Source organism: Magnolia sinica, chromosome 8 (genome assembly GCF_029962835.1).
Source record: "Magnolia sinica isolate HGM2019 chromosome 8, MsV1, whole genome shotgun sequence".
In the NCBI taxonomy this organism is placed as follows: domain Eukaryota; kingdom Viridiplantae; phylum Streptophyta; class Magnoliopsida; order Magnoliales; family Magnoliaceae; genus Magnolia; species Magnolia sinica.
The window spans coordinates 47,185,067-47,198,575 of record NC_080580.1 but is presented as its reverse complement, the minus strand read 5'-3'; the positions used below and the strand labels follow the sequence as shown (position 1 = coordinate 47,198,575).

Below are 13,509 nucleotides of genomic sequence, written 5' to 3'. Positions count from 1 at the left end.
AAGCCTTGATGATTCACTTAGAAGAGGCACTCAACATCACTTAGATTCCATGGCAGACCCAGTTGACAATCCAAATCCAAATCTGCTAGATCCAACTATAAATCAAAATAGAGAAGATCAACCTAATCCTCCTCTTGAGGATGAAAATGAAGTTCATAAGAATGTTTTAAACCAACCACGAACTTTATGTGAACATCTACACCCTGAGAAATCAACTTTACCATCTTGCATAGTATTCCCTGCTCACATAGGGAACATTGATTTTAAACCAGGTGTGAGTCAATTAATTCCTAAATTTCATGGCTTGGATTCTGAAAGCCCCTACTTGCACCTCAAGGAGTTTAAGGAAGTAATTGCAACATTACAAGTAAACAATAGCAATGAGGATGTACTTAAGCTTTGGTTATTCTCAATTTCTCTAAAGGATCGGGCTAAAGCATGACTCAACTCTTTAAGACCTAATACCATCACTACATGACAAGCCTTAAGTAGAGAGTTTTTGAAAAAGTTCTTTCCCGAGCACAAAATAAATGCACTAAAACAAGAAATCATGTCATTCTCTCAAAAGGGGAATGAAAGGTTTCTTCAAGCTTGGGAGCACTTCAAAGACCTTCTAATTACTTGTCCACATCATGGTTATGAACCATAGCACGTGATTGATGCATTCTAAAAGGGGCTCACCATGGATACCCGTCAGTTCATAGAGATGATGTGTGTGGAACCTTTCTTGACAAGGATCATAATGAGGCTTAGGATTTTCTAGATATGTTAGCAGAGAATACGCAGACATGGGATGTCTCTGCTAAACTAGACCAAACTAGACCCATTCCTAGAGAGAAAATGATGATGTATGTCCTAAGAGAGGAAGACGACCTTAATGCAAAATTTGCTGCATTGGCTAGAAAGGTCGAAGCCTTGGAAGTTAGGAAGGTTGATATGGTTAAAGCAAACACTTCCTTAGGTAATTTTTATAGCATTTGTGGTGGTACAAACCATGACACAAAGGATTGTCCAATAATCTCAGCTATACAAAATATCACGCATGAGCATGAGTAAACAAATGCTATAAATAACTACCAAAGGTTAGTTATACAACCAATGGGAAACACGTATAATCCAAATTGGCGTAACCATCCTAATCTTAGTTGGAGAAATGGACCAAAAATTAATGCGCCCAATGCACCTCAAATGCCTCCATAAAATAACTTCTTTAGGGCACCTAACAATGTACCATATGTACCCCCACCAAAGCGATCATCTGTGGAGGATGCATTGACCGCATTGATGAACTCTCAAGCTCAAATGAATTAGTCTCTAATCCAATCAAATCAGGAATTAAAAATGGCCATGGCTAGGATTAAAACTCAACTAAATGCTAGGGAAAAAGACACCCTTCCTTCTCAACCCGTGCCAAACCCTAGAAACACATATTTCATTGGAGACTCAAATCCGTGAGCTACATCATGAATAAGCTAAGGCCATCATTACCTTGAGAAGTGGAAAAGAGGTCGATAACAAGATAATGTAATCGGTAGAAATACCGGATGATGAGCCACTGTCTCAAAAGAATGATGAACCGGCTATGGTTCAAGAGCCACAACAACAAAAGGATAAAGAGACTGATAAAGAGACTAAGTCATATGAGCCTCCAGTTCCATTCCCATATAGACTTCGGAATCTGACTGTCCCCATGAAATATTAAGAGGTGTTGGATGTGTTCCAAAAGATTACTGTTAATATTCCTCTGCTTGATTCTATTAGACAAATTTCATCATATGCTAAATATCTCAAAGACTTGTGCACTGTAAAGAGGAAATTAAATGTGCACAAAAAGGCCTTCCTTACTGAGAAAGTGAGCGTAATCATTCAACAAAGGGTCGTATCCAAATACAAAGACCCGAGAAGTCCCACTATTCTTTATATTATTGGAAATTTTCAAATTGAGCATGCTTTGTTAGATTTGGGTGCAAGTGTCAACTTAATACCTTATTCGGTTTACAAACAAATGGGGTTAGGCGAGCTTAAACCAACCACGATTACACTCCAACTCGCTGACCGCTCCATTAAGGTACCAAGGAGAATTTTAGAGGACATGCTAGTCCAAGTGGAGAAATTCTATTTCCCCGTGAATTTTATTGTACTAGACATTGAACCATGTGTAAATGCTAGCGCTCAAGTTCCCATCATTTTAGACCGCCCATTCCTAGCAACTTCAAATGCAATCATAAATTACAGGAATGGAATGATGAACTTGTCTTTTGGTAACATGACTCTAGAGCTAAATATTTTCAATATATGTAAGCAGCCCATTGATAATAATGAAATCTATGAGTTGAATTTCATGGACTATTTAATAGAAGAAGAGGAATTGGAGCCTTGTGAAAAGGCTAAGCTATATGTCCTTGAGGGGGGGGGGGGGGGGGTGAATAGGACTATGCCAAATAAACAAATAATAAGTGGAATAAAGACAATAGATAGCCAAATAAAATGTAAATAACCAAATGAAATAACAACCTCAAAAATCAAGTATTGAGAGGTTGATACAAACTTGGTTCTAAGGACATCCTGACACCAAAAAACCAACGGTTTATGGTAGGACAACCTATTAGAACGTGAGTGAGTATCAAAAACTTAAACTCAAGAGGATATGAAAGAAATAGAAACTAATCTATTACAACATTCACCACATAATGTTGAAATTTAAAGATTACAACATTCACATCTACAAATACATCCTACAATCTTAAATCACAAAAGATAAAGAAATAAACCACACATCCACCAAACACAAAGAATTATAGTGGTTCGCTTGTGTGTACACCAACTGTTAAACAACAGCCACATAACCACTCCACTCATAATATCCACTCCCTCCGTATATTAATTTTCACTAATCAAAATAGGTTTTTCAGCGTTCACCTAAAACCTTCACAATTGTGTCTTTAGATGGGCTTACACAATTCAAAAACCCCACGCTCTGAGATTTTCTGGATCACTTCAGACAAACCAAAATAGAGATTTTGTGGAACAATCTCAAAAACCAGAAATGAATTGAATTATAGAAAAAGCAAAAACTTATCTGTATGACGATTCTGAAGCAGCCCAATAGAACCAACTTGATGACGACGTAGATGTTCAATGTTCAGTCTCACAAGTGTATAAGGTTCTAAGTCTAGATGATTTTTAATTAAATCAGCAAGGGCTTTGTATTGATTTTGATCTCAAGAAAGGGTAAATCGAATATCCCTTTTCAATATAAGAATGTAATAGAGATTCAAAATCAAATTACAAGAGCTACTTTAAAGAATCTTAAATATGCACAAAATAGCTTAGAATGTACTCAAAATAAACTCAGAGTGATTGCTTAAGAATGATAAGAATTGAATAGAAAACTCTGAAATTCGAGCACTATTTATAAGTGAAAACTCGGTTCTCACGACTGGCCTTTGGTGAGCTACGACTGGCCTTATCCAAACAGATTTTCAAAAATTCTGGCGTGATAAGATTTTTCAGTCACACGACTGCCCTTTTGGGTCCCACGACTGGTCGAGTGGCCTGCTCGACTAGTCGTGGACACCACACGATTGGTCGTGTGAGTCCAGATAACAAATAGGAAAACAAGTCGGGCATTGCCTGACTGGTGGAGCACTATTCACACGACTGGTCGAGCAGTTTCCAGGACTGGTTGTAGACCAACAGAAAAATTCTAAAAATTCATAACAAATCCTGGACTGGTCGAGGAAATACTAGGATTGGTCGAGCCAGTGCTAGGGCTAGTCGAAAGAGTAAAATTTTACACTTATAAAATGACCAAACTGACCGACCGAAAGTATGAAATGATCTAATCATGATCTAAGGTCAATCTAGGTCAATCATACCTTACTTGTGAGATAGAACATATGAACACTTAATCTATCGATCACTTTAGTAGCTTTAATTCTTATGATCTTCAAAGCTTGAACTCAACATACCAAACATAATCTTCAACTAGGTCTTGAGTTCTTAAACTTTTCTAGTTTCAGATCTTGAACCACAATGTTCTTGAAAACTCTGTCTTCACTCAATATATGAAAGTCTTCACTTTTTTTCAGTTTAAAGATCTCGATAAGTTTGTCGTAGATATCAACAAGATAGATTCAGCATGAATAGAACGAACTTCAAAGATTCAATGTGAACCGATGCACAAGCTTGATACAAATCAAGATACAAACTTGAATTGGTTTGGCACACCAAAATTTGACAATACTTAGGTTTGTTAACATAGCACTTTCAATCTCCCCCTTTGTCAAATTTTTAACAAAACCAAAATTATAGTATGTAGTAGATATTCAAACAACACATTGCACAAACATATTATGATATCATGCACAATAATCAACTCTCCCCCTTAATCCACTACTCTCTGCAAAAAAAAAAAAAAATTAGCCACATTTCATCATCATCATATCAGTATCATCATATATCATTTAACAATGTTCTCCCCCTTTTTGTTACGACATGAGAAAAGAAGCGAATAAAGATAAAGGAGGATAAAAAGAGAGTAAGCAGAATTAATAACTACTCATCCAAATTAAATTAAATAAAGTATCTAAACTGAATAGATAAGAGTTTAAACAACATTATCCAAGCAGTTATAGGAAAAAGAGTGAGAATAAAGTTATTACAGATACCATCAAATCAAAATGAAACTAATCAGAACCTGAAGAGGGAGAAGGAATAGATGGATCAATTTGATGTAAACCCTTATTAATGCGCCTCAAATATTTTCGCATATAAGTAAATTGAGAATCCCAGGTTACACGAATCTGAGCCACTTGTTCCTCTAGAGTATGCAACCTCTCATCGAAATCAGAAGGCTCATAATCAGGGTCAGCCTCAGAATTTGATTTAAGTTCATCAAACAAATCATCCATATTAATGTCTTCTTGAGGTAAAGCATCAACTTCTTCAGCTTCTTCATCTCCTCCAGCATTCCCATCAACTTGACCAATTGCCAAGTACAAGTTCCTCTTGTTGATATTAGAGTTGTTAAATGTACGGAGATTAATAGAACCTTCTCCAATAGACATATCTATCAAAGCATGATTAGCTAAGACAGTCATAAGATAAGCGAAAGGAATATCGCTATGACCAGGATGGAGTCGAAACTGAATAATATGATGACAGATAAGAGAAGGAAGACATATATAGATGCTAGTGACAACAGAATGCATAATGCAGGCCATAAAAGAGGTCAGCTCAGTCTTGTTACCTGAGCGAGGATAGACATTTGAAATAAAAATCCGATGCAAGACCCTATATCTGGGCAACATATATTTACAAAAAGGAATGAAAGGATTCCAAGCAAATCAGATTTTAAGGAAGAAACACTTTCAAACCACCATAAATCTTGAAACAAGAAGCAAAATTAAGATTAAGGATGATCAAAGAACTTAAATCCAAAAGGAAATAAAAATGAAGCACTAACCGGAGAGTAATCGGAGATGGGTTAGACCGGTCGTGGTTGGGCTTGATGGAGAAGATGAAAGAAATGAAGAAAAATGACCTTTTCTCAAATAAAAACCCAATTCACGTGTTTTAAACCCAATTCACATGTTTCACGACTGGTCGTATAACACTAAAAGTGTGCAATTTTGCATATATTTCAATAAAAAAAATACAAAATAATATATACATACATTATGATACAAACGAGCACAAAGCATCAGTTCATATTGCACATACCAAGATCAAATTTCAATTTTGCAAATCGATTTTTGTCGAGCAGTTTTGTGAATATGTTAGCTAGTTGATTCTTGGTCTGAATATGTTCTAATGAAATTATCTTTTCTTCCACCAATTCACGAATATAATGATACCTAATGTCAATGTGCTTGGTTCGTGAATGCTGAATAGAATTTTTGGATATATTAATTGCGCCTGTGTTATCATAATATAACATCATAGATTCTTACGCAATTCCGTAAGTGCTTAGCATTCTCTTCATCTATACATGTTGTGTGCATGCATTACCTGCAGCAATATATTCAGCCTTAGCAGTGGAGAGCGATACGGAACTTTATTTCCTACTTAGCCAGGAAAGTAGACAGTTCCTGACATAGAAATAACTATCACTGGTTGATTTACGATCATCAATGTTACTAGCCCAATCAACATCCATGTAACCAACTAATTACACACTAGTATTATGTGGATGCTAGAGACCAAGTGAGACTCTTTAGGGTCCGATTTAGCTGAACTAGCGACATATTGCAAAATTCACTTAAAAGCAATCAAGTGGGACTCTTTAGGGTCCAATTTATATCTGGCACAAATTCCAATGTTAAAAGACATATTAGGTCGACTCGCAGTTAAATAAAGTAAACTTCCTATCATACTGTGATATACCTTAGGATCCACACTCTTACCTGTTGAATCCTTAGAGAGTTTTAGAGTGGTACTCATTGGAGTATTAAAATTTTTTCCACTCTCAAATCTGAACCTTTTAACTAAGGTCAAAGCATATTAGGCTTGAGAGATGAAGAATCCATCAGGAAACTGATTGACTTGCAACCCTAGGAAATAATTTAGTTCTCTAACCATGCTCATTTCGAATTTAGACTTCATAAGATCTGTAAACTCAACAGTCATGTTAGCATAGGTAGATCTATAGATAATGTCATCAACATAGATTTACACAATTAAAATATAATCTTTATGTTTCTTAATAAATAATGTTTTATCTATACTCCCCATTACAAACTCATGACTTAACAAGAATTTAGTTAATTTCTTGTACCATGCCCTGGGAGCCTGTTTTAAACCATAGAGTGCCTTTTTTAGGTGATAAACATGATTATCATGCTTAGGGTCTTCAAAACCCTTTAGCTGTTCAACATATACTCCTTCATGCAAATCACCATTTAAAAATGCACTCTTAACATTCATTTAATATATTTTAAATTTTTTAAAGCACGCAATGGATATAAACAATCTGATTAATTCAAGAGGAGCTACTGGGGCAAAAGTTTCATCATAATTAATACCTTCAATTTGGGTGTATCCTTGTATAACCAGTCTAGCCTTGTTTCTAATTATGTTACCAAGTTCATCAGAGTTATTCTTAAAAATCCATTTTATTCCGATAACATGTTTATCAGTTGGTATTGGAAATAAATACCAAACATCATTTCTTACAAACTGATTGAGCTCTTCTTGCATAACTACAATCCAGTTTTCATCAGTAAGGGCTTTTTTTACGTTAGCTAGTTCCATATGAGATGTAAAGCATACGTAGTTACACATCTTCTAATTGTTTACGAGTGCATACTCCAGTGAGGGGATGTTCAAGGATTTGATCAGTAAGATGATCTTTATTTATTCGTAGTTCAGTGTTATTTTGATTAGATGAAGAGTCTGGTTTATCTATTAGAAGAGCCTCATCATCTTCTGAACTTGAGAGAGGTGTATTCAAATGATCATCAATGACCACATTAATAGATTCTTGTATTAGTCCGGTCCTCTTGTTAAGTACTTGATATGCTCGACTATTCATAAAATATCCTAAAAATATCCCCTCATCACTTTTGGTGTCAAATTTACCTAGATGTTCTCAGTCACCAAGATATAGCATTTACTGTTGAAAACTGGAAAGTATTTGATAGAAGGCTTCTTATCAAATCACATCTCATATGCTGTTTTATTATTAGATTTTCTAATATAAAAATGATTAATTATATAACAAGCAGTATTTATGGTTTCAGCCTAGAGATTTTTAAGAGGCTTCATACTATTTAATATTACATTTGCCATTTCTTGAAGCACCCTATTTTTCTTTTCCACTACCCCATTTTATTGTGGTGTTTTGGGAGCAGAATATTCATGTGATATTCCCTGGTCTTTACAAAATTTCTCAAAACTATTATTTTCAAACTTAGACCCATGATCACTACGAATCTTAGTGACTTGTAATTCTTTTTCATTTTGGATACGTTTAAGTACTCTTTTTACTTCATTGAGAGTTTCAGATTTCTCTCTTAAGAAGACTACCTAAATATACCTGGTAAAGTCATCTACAATGACCAGAATATACTTCTTCCCTCCTCGACTCTCCATTCTAGTTGGTCCAATAAGATCCATGTGAAGAAGTTCGAGTAGTTTAGATGTGGCATTGGAGTTTACCTTTTTGTGAACACTCCTGGTTTGTTTACTAATTTGGCACTCACCACATATCTTATCTACTTTCTTTATTTTGGGTAGACCTCTTACCAAATCACTTTTGATCAATCTATACAAGTTATGGTAGTGTACATGTCTTAGTCGCTTATGCCATAGTTCGGTCTCATCAGTATGGACCATGTAACACGATAGCTTAGATGAGCTTGAGTTACTAAATATATGGCAGTTCTCAGAAGTTTTGTCACCAATTAATATTATAGAACCATTCTTATTTAAGATTTCACACTTTTTGTTTGAAAATTTTACACTGTGATTATTATCGCAAATTTGAGAAATGCTTAATAAATTATGTTTCAAACCTTCTACATATAAAACATTCTCAAATAGAGGGAGGTAAGGGAGTTAAACCATACCTTAGCCAACAATTTTGCAGTTGCTACCATCACGGAATGTGACTGAATCATTAGTCATATCTTTAAGACTGGTGAACAAACTTTTGTCACTTGTTATATGTCTAGAGCAACCACTATCCAGGTACCACTTTGAATGGCTCATGGCTTTGAATGCAGTGTGGGCAACCAAACAAGTAACCTTAGGGACTCATTTCATTATAGTTTTGGGTTTAGGAACATAGTTGGTCTTCTTCTGATTATAATTGTTATACGTTCTACCCACTGAGTTAGATTTTAAGAGCTCCTTAAGCAACTCTACAAAAGGATTACAGTTCTGATTTTTTATAGTCGATATGATCTTTTTAGGATTTAAGGACTGAAAATTTTTAGTTGTTTTAGAAATATTTTAATTCAGACTTTTCCTTTTTGAGTTAAAAGACTCTCCTTTAACAAATTTAGGAGTATTCTTATATTTGAGCAGAGTATTTTTATCGTAGCCCAATCTAGATCGATCACCACGTTTTCTAAATTCAGATAGAAGGTTTTCTAATTTAGGGTCTCCTTGGGCATACCTGAAAAGGCCAAGCTATATGTCCTGGGGGGGGGGGGGGGGTGGGGGCGAATAGGACTATGCCAAATTAAAACTTTAACAGTGGAATTTAAATAAATAAAGGAATGATAACACTTTAAAACAATCACAATATGAAAATGTAAAGCAACCTCAAATAGAGAGATTAATACCAATGTTGTTGTAAGGACAACCTTGCACCATAAAAACCAAGGGTTTATGGTAGGACAACCTTACTAGAACAATTTGAATATCAAAAACTCAAACTAATAGGAAATAAAGGAAATAGCAAGACATAAATTCTAAACTATTACAACATTCCCCACAATGCTTGAAATGCAAATATTACAACATTCACATCCACACATACATCCCACAACTTTGAATGATAAAAGATAGGAAAAATAAATCACAATCCACAAAACACAAAGAGTTATAGTGGTTCTCCTGTGTGTTCACCAACTGTTAAACAACCGCCACACATATTGTTACTCCACTCCTAATATCCTCACATAGGGGATATCAGCGTTCACTATGAAAATAGGTTTCTTAAGTTCACCTAAAACCTTCACAATTGTATCTTTCAAATGGGCTTACACAATTGAAAAAACCCCACTTCTGAGTTTTCTGGCTTTCCCCAGATAACCAACAGATTAAGATTTTTCTGGCTTAATCTCAAATAAAACCAAAAGAATGAAATTTACAATAAAGTAAAATACCTAGATTTCTCCTTTTGTTGTAGCCCGGAAGAACCAAATCGAAGTAGAAATTCCAATAGAAGTTCTATGTCCAATACTCACTTATGAAATGGTTATAGGTTCTAGATTAATTTTAAATTAAACCAGTTGGGCTAACTATATTTGATTTTGATTCCAAGAAGAAAAAATATCACAATTGCTCTTTTTTATTTAGATTGGAATATAGAAACAAAATCAAATCAATAAAGATAACAAAAGAGAATATTAAATATGCACAAATTATCTTAAAATGAACACAAACTTATCTCAGAGTGATGCCTTGATTTTACTTGAATTGAGTTATAAAACTTTGAAATTCATCGTTTATTTATAGTTGCAGAAACCTGTCTACGACTGGTCCTGAGGACAATACAACTGGTCGTAGGACGAACTGCATTTTGAAAATTTGAGCGCAATTGGATAAAACCGTTCCATGACTGGTCGTAGTCTGTCCACGACCAGTCGTGAGCCCTCTCCACGACTGGTCGTAACCAACCCACGACTGGTCGTGAGGCACCAGGTTTCGTTGTTATAGTTTGAGTGATAGAACCAAGACTGGTCATAGGATGAGTCGTGTACTGTTCACACGACCAGTCGGGAAAACTCCAGGATTGGTCGTAGCTCAACCAAAAAATTCTAAAAAATTGTAACTACTCAGGACTGGTCTTGGAATTTCTTGGACTGGTCGAGCTAGTGCTAGGACTAGCCGAACAGGGTCTAGGACTAGTCTTAAAACAGTCCAAACACTTATAAAAAGATTCAATTTGCATTATGTGTACAAAATGAACTACCCTAAGGTCAATATAAGGTCATTCATACCTTAAAGGTGAAGAATGGACATTGAATCTTCATAAGATAGTTGACCTTTGAAGATTGTAAAACTTTGGGATCTCTATACTTGATGCAGCATTGAACTTGAGATCTTCTAGAGCTTGAATTACACTTCATTTCGAGTTGTACTCGAACTTGAGTCTTTGAACAAGATCACTTCTTTCATTGTAGCTTGTACTTGCATTTCTTGAAATGGTTTGAAGTAAATCTTCGTTCTTGACTTGAAGCAACGTGTTTAGAGAGGTGATGCAATGTCTTGAATGCATATGCAATGTCTTGATCATATATACAAATGAGCTACACAAGACATAGATTACACGGGACATAGATTGATGTTTTGGCACCACAAAATTTGACAACCAAAGGAGCATAAAACCATAGCACTTACAATCTCTCCCTTTGTCAAATTTATGACAAAACATACTCAAAAATAATATCATCGATACATAATCAAAGAATTATGTAAGCACTAGTTATAAGAGAAAATCAGTTACAACCTGGTTAAAGAATCATGCACCAGTTATCATCAACTAGCACATAACATTATGAACTAGGCACAACATAGGAAAAACATCTCCTCATATACTCCCCCTGAGTAGCACACACATATGTCCAAAAAATTTTTTTATGCTACCTACCCACAATCCATATCCATTCCATAAGCAATCAATCCAAATATTTCTCCCCCCTTTTGGCACAATATGATAAAGGAAGAAGAAGAAAAAAAAATGGAAAAGGATAAGAAACAAGAGTAATAAAGGATTAACTAGATAAGATAAAATCAAATTAAAGTCCACATACCATTAACAAGTTTAAAAAAAAGTCAGTAAACCAAATAAAGTGCACAAACCAACATAAGTAGACTTAAAGTTATTATAGACCAAACTTAATTAGATCCTGAAAAAGGTGCGTGAATGGTAGGATTAAGTTGATGAAGGCCCTTGTTTAAGCACCTAAGACACTTGCGCATATATTTAAACCGTAAATCATGGGCCACATTCATATTCTCTACCTTCTCCTCTAGAGCACGAAGACGAGCATCAAAATTAAATGGCTCATAGTTAGGATCATTAGCAGAATCAGATTCAATTTCATCAAAAATGTCATCCATATTAATATCATCAGGAGGAAGATTGGTAGCCTCATCCACATTCCCTGCTTCAGCTCCACCACCACCAACATCCACTTGGCCAGGAGCCAGTTTCAATTTCTTCTTGTGAATATTTGAATTGTTAAAAATAAGATGATGGATAGGAGCCTCTCCAACAGGCATAACAATTAGCATGTGAGTAGTTAAAACAGTCATAAGATAGGCAAACAGAATATCATATGACCTGGATGGAGACGAAACTGAATGATGAAATGACATATCAAAGAAGGAAGATAAACTTTAGTACCAGAGATAACAGAGTGAAAAACCCGAACCATAAAGGATGTAAGCTCTGTTTTATTACCAGAACGTGGATACAGATTTGAAATAAAGATTCTGTGGAAAATCCTGTATCTGGGTAACAAGTACTTTGAGGGGAGCGCATTCCCTTTATGAGTCCATTGCACATTCATATTACATAGATCTCTAGTGAGCATGTGTTTTTCTGATTCTGAGAGTTTCTCAGCTAGAGTATGAATAGGAATACCCTCATCATTAATAGGTATGTCCATTAGCCCTGAAATCAGATAGCGGTCTACTTCAAATGGACCTTCTATAGCATCAATTTTAAACGTTACATTCTCAGTTGAAAAATCAAAGATACATATAAATATGGACTGCGTAATAGATTGGTATGCAGGCCCACCCCAATGTAAGATGCTAGCCTATCCTACAGCTTGAAGAAGTGGGAGAATACCAAAATGAGCAATGTGGTCAAGATCAATAGGTCGCTCAACAATGACATTGCGCAAACGCAAATCCTGCGCATATGAGGGATCATCTTCGAGTGACCGAAGATAGCGCCGAGTGATGGGAGTTGATCTAGAAGATGATGGACCATGGGAAGTTTTCTTTTTTACCTCTAGCATCTATTTGTAAGTAAGAGTACAAAGAATCAAGAGATTACGAAGGATGTAGAGTGGGGTTTGGCTAAAATAGATTTTTCAAACGAAAACCCTAAAATTGCAATGAATCACAAAATAAATTACTTCAAGAGTAAAAATGAAGTAATATTGACTAGAATCTACAAGAAAAACGCAAATAACGCACTAACCTTGAAGATCTAGGAAGGTGGGTACGACCGGTCTGACGTCGACTCGTTGGAGAGGAAAAAGGAAATGAGGAAGATGAAGTTTTTCCCAAATTTTAAAAGGGCCAGCATGCTACACGACTGGTCATGGGTCGTCCTTAACTGGTCGTGCCACGACTAGTCGAGCACGTCCACGACTGGTTGTGTACCACCAAAAACATGCATTTTCCATAAAAATTTAAAATTTAAACCAATAATTTATCAAATATATATACATTATGATACAACTATAGATGAATAATCAATTTAAAATGCACACACTAAGATCAAATTTTAATTTATTAAACCTGCTTTTGTCGAGTGGTTTAGTGATAATGTCAGCAAGTTGAGTCTCGGTAGAAATGTATTTCAAAGATATCAGCTTTTCTTCTACTAATTCATGAATGTAATGATACCTAATGTCAATGTGCTTCGTACGTGAATGTTGGATTGGATTTTTTAAAATATTTATAGTACCAGAATTATCACAATATAATATCACTGATTCCTGTGCAATTCCATAATCGCTTAACATATGTTTCATCCAAACAAGCTGAGTACATGCATTTCCTGTTGCGATGTATTCAGCCTTAGCAGTTAAGAGT

General features: G+C 35.4%; 1 non-coding gene across 1 annotated transcript; it reads right to left on the bottom strand.

Annotated features, from left to right (window-relative positions):
• Nucleotides 1-532: 532 nt before the first annotated feature.
• On the bottom strand, nucleotides 533-639 carry LOC131254568 (small nucleolar RNA R71). Its single transcript, XR_009175688.1, has one exon. It is a non-coding gene; the product is annotated as a small nucleolar RNA R71 (small nucleolar RNA).
• Between the last annotated feature and the right edge of the window lie 12,870 nt (nucleotides 640-13,509).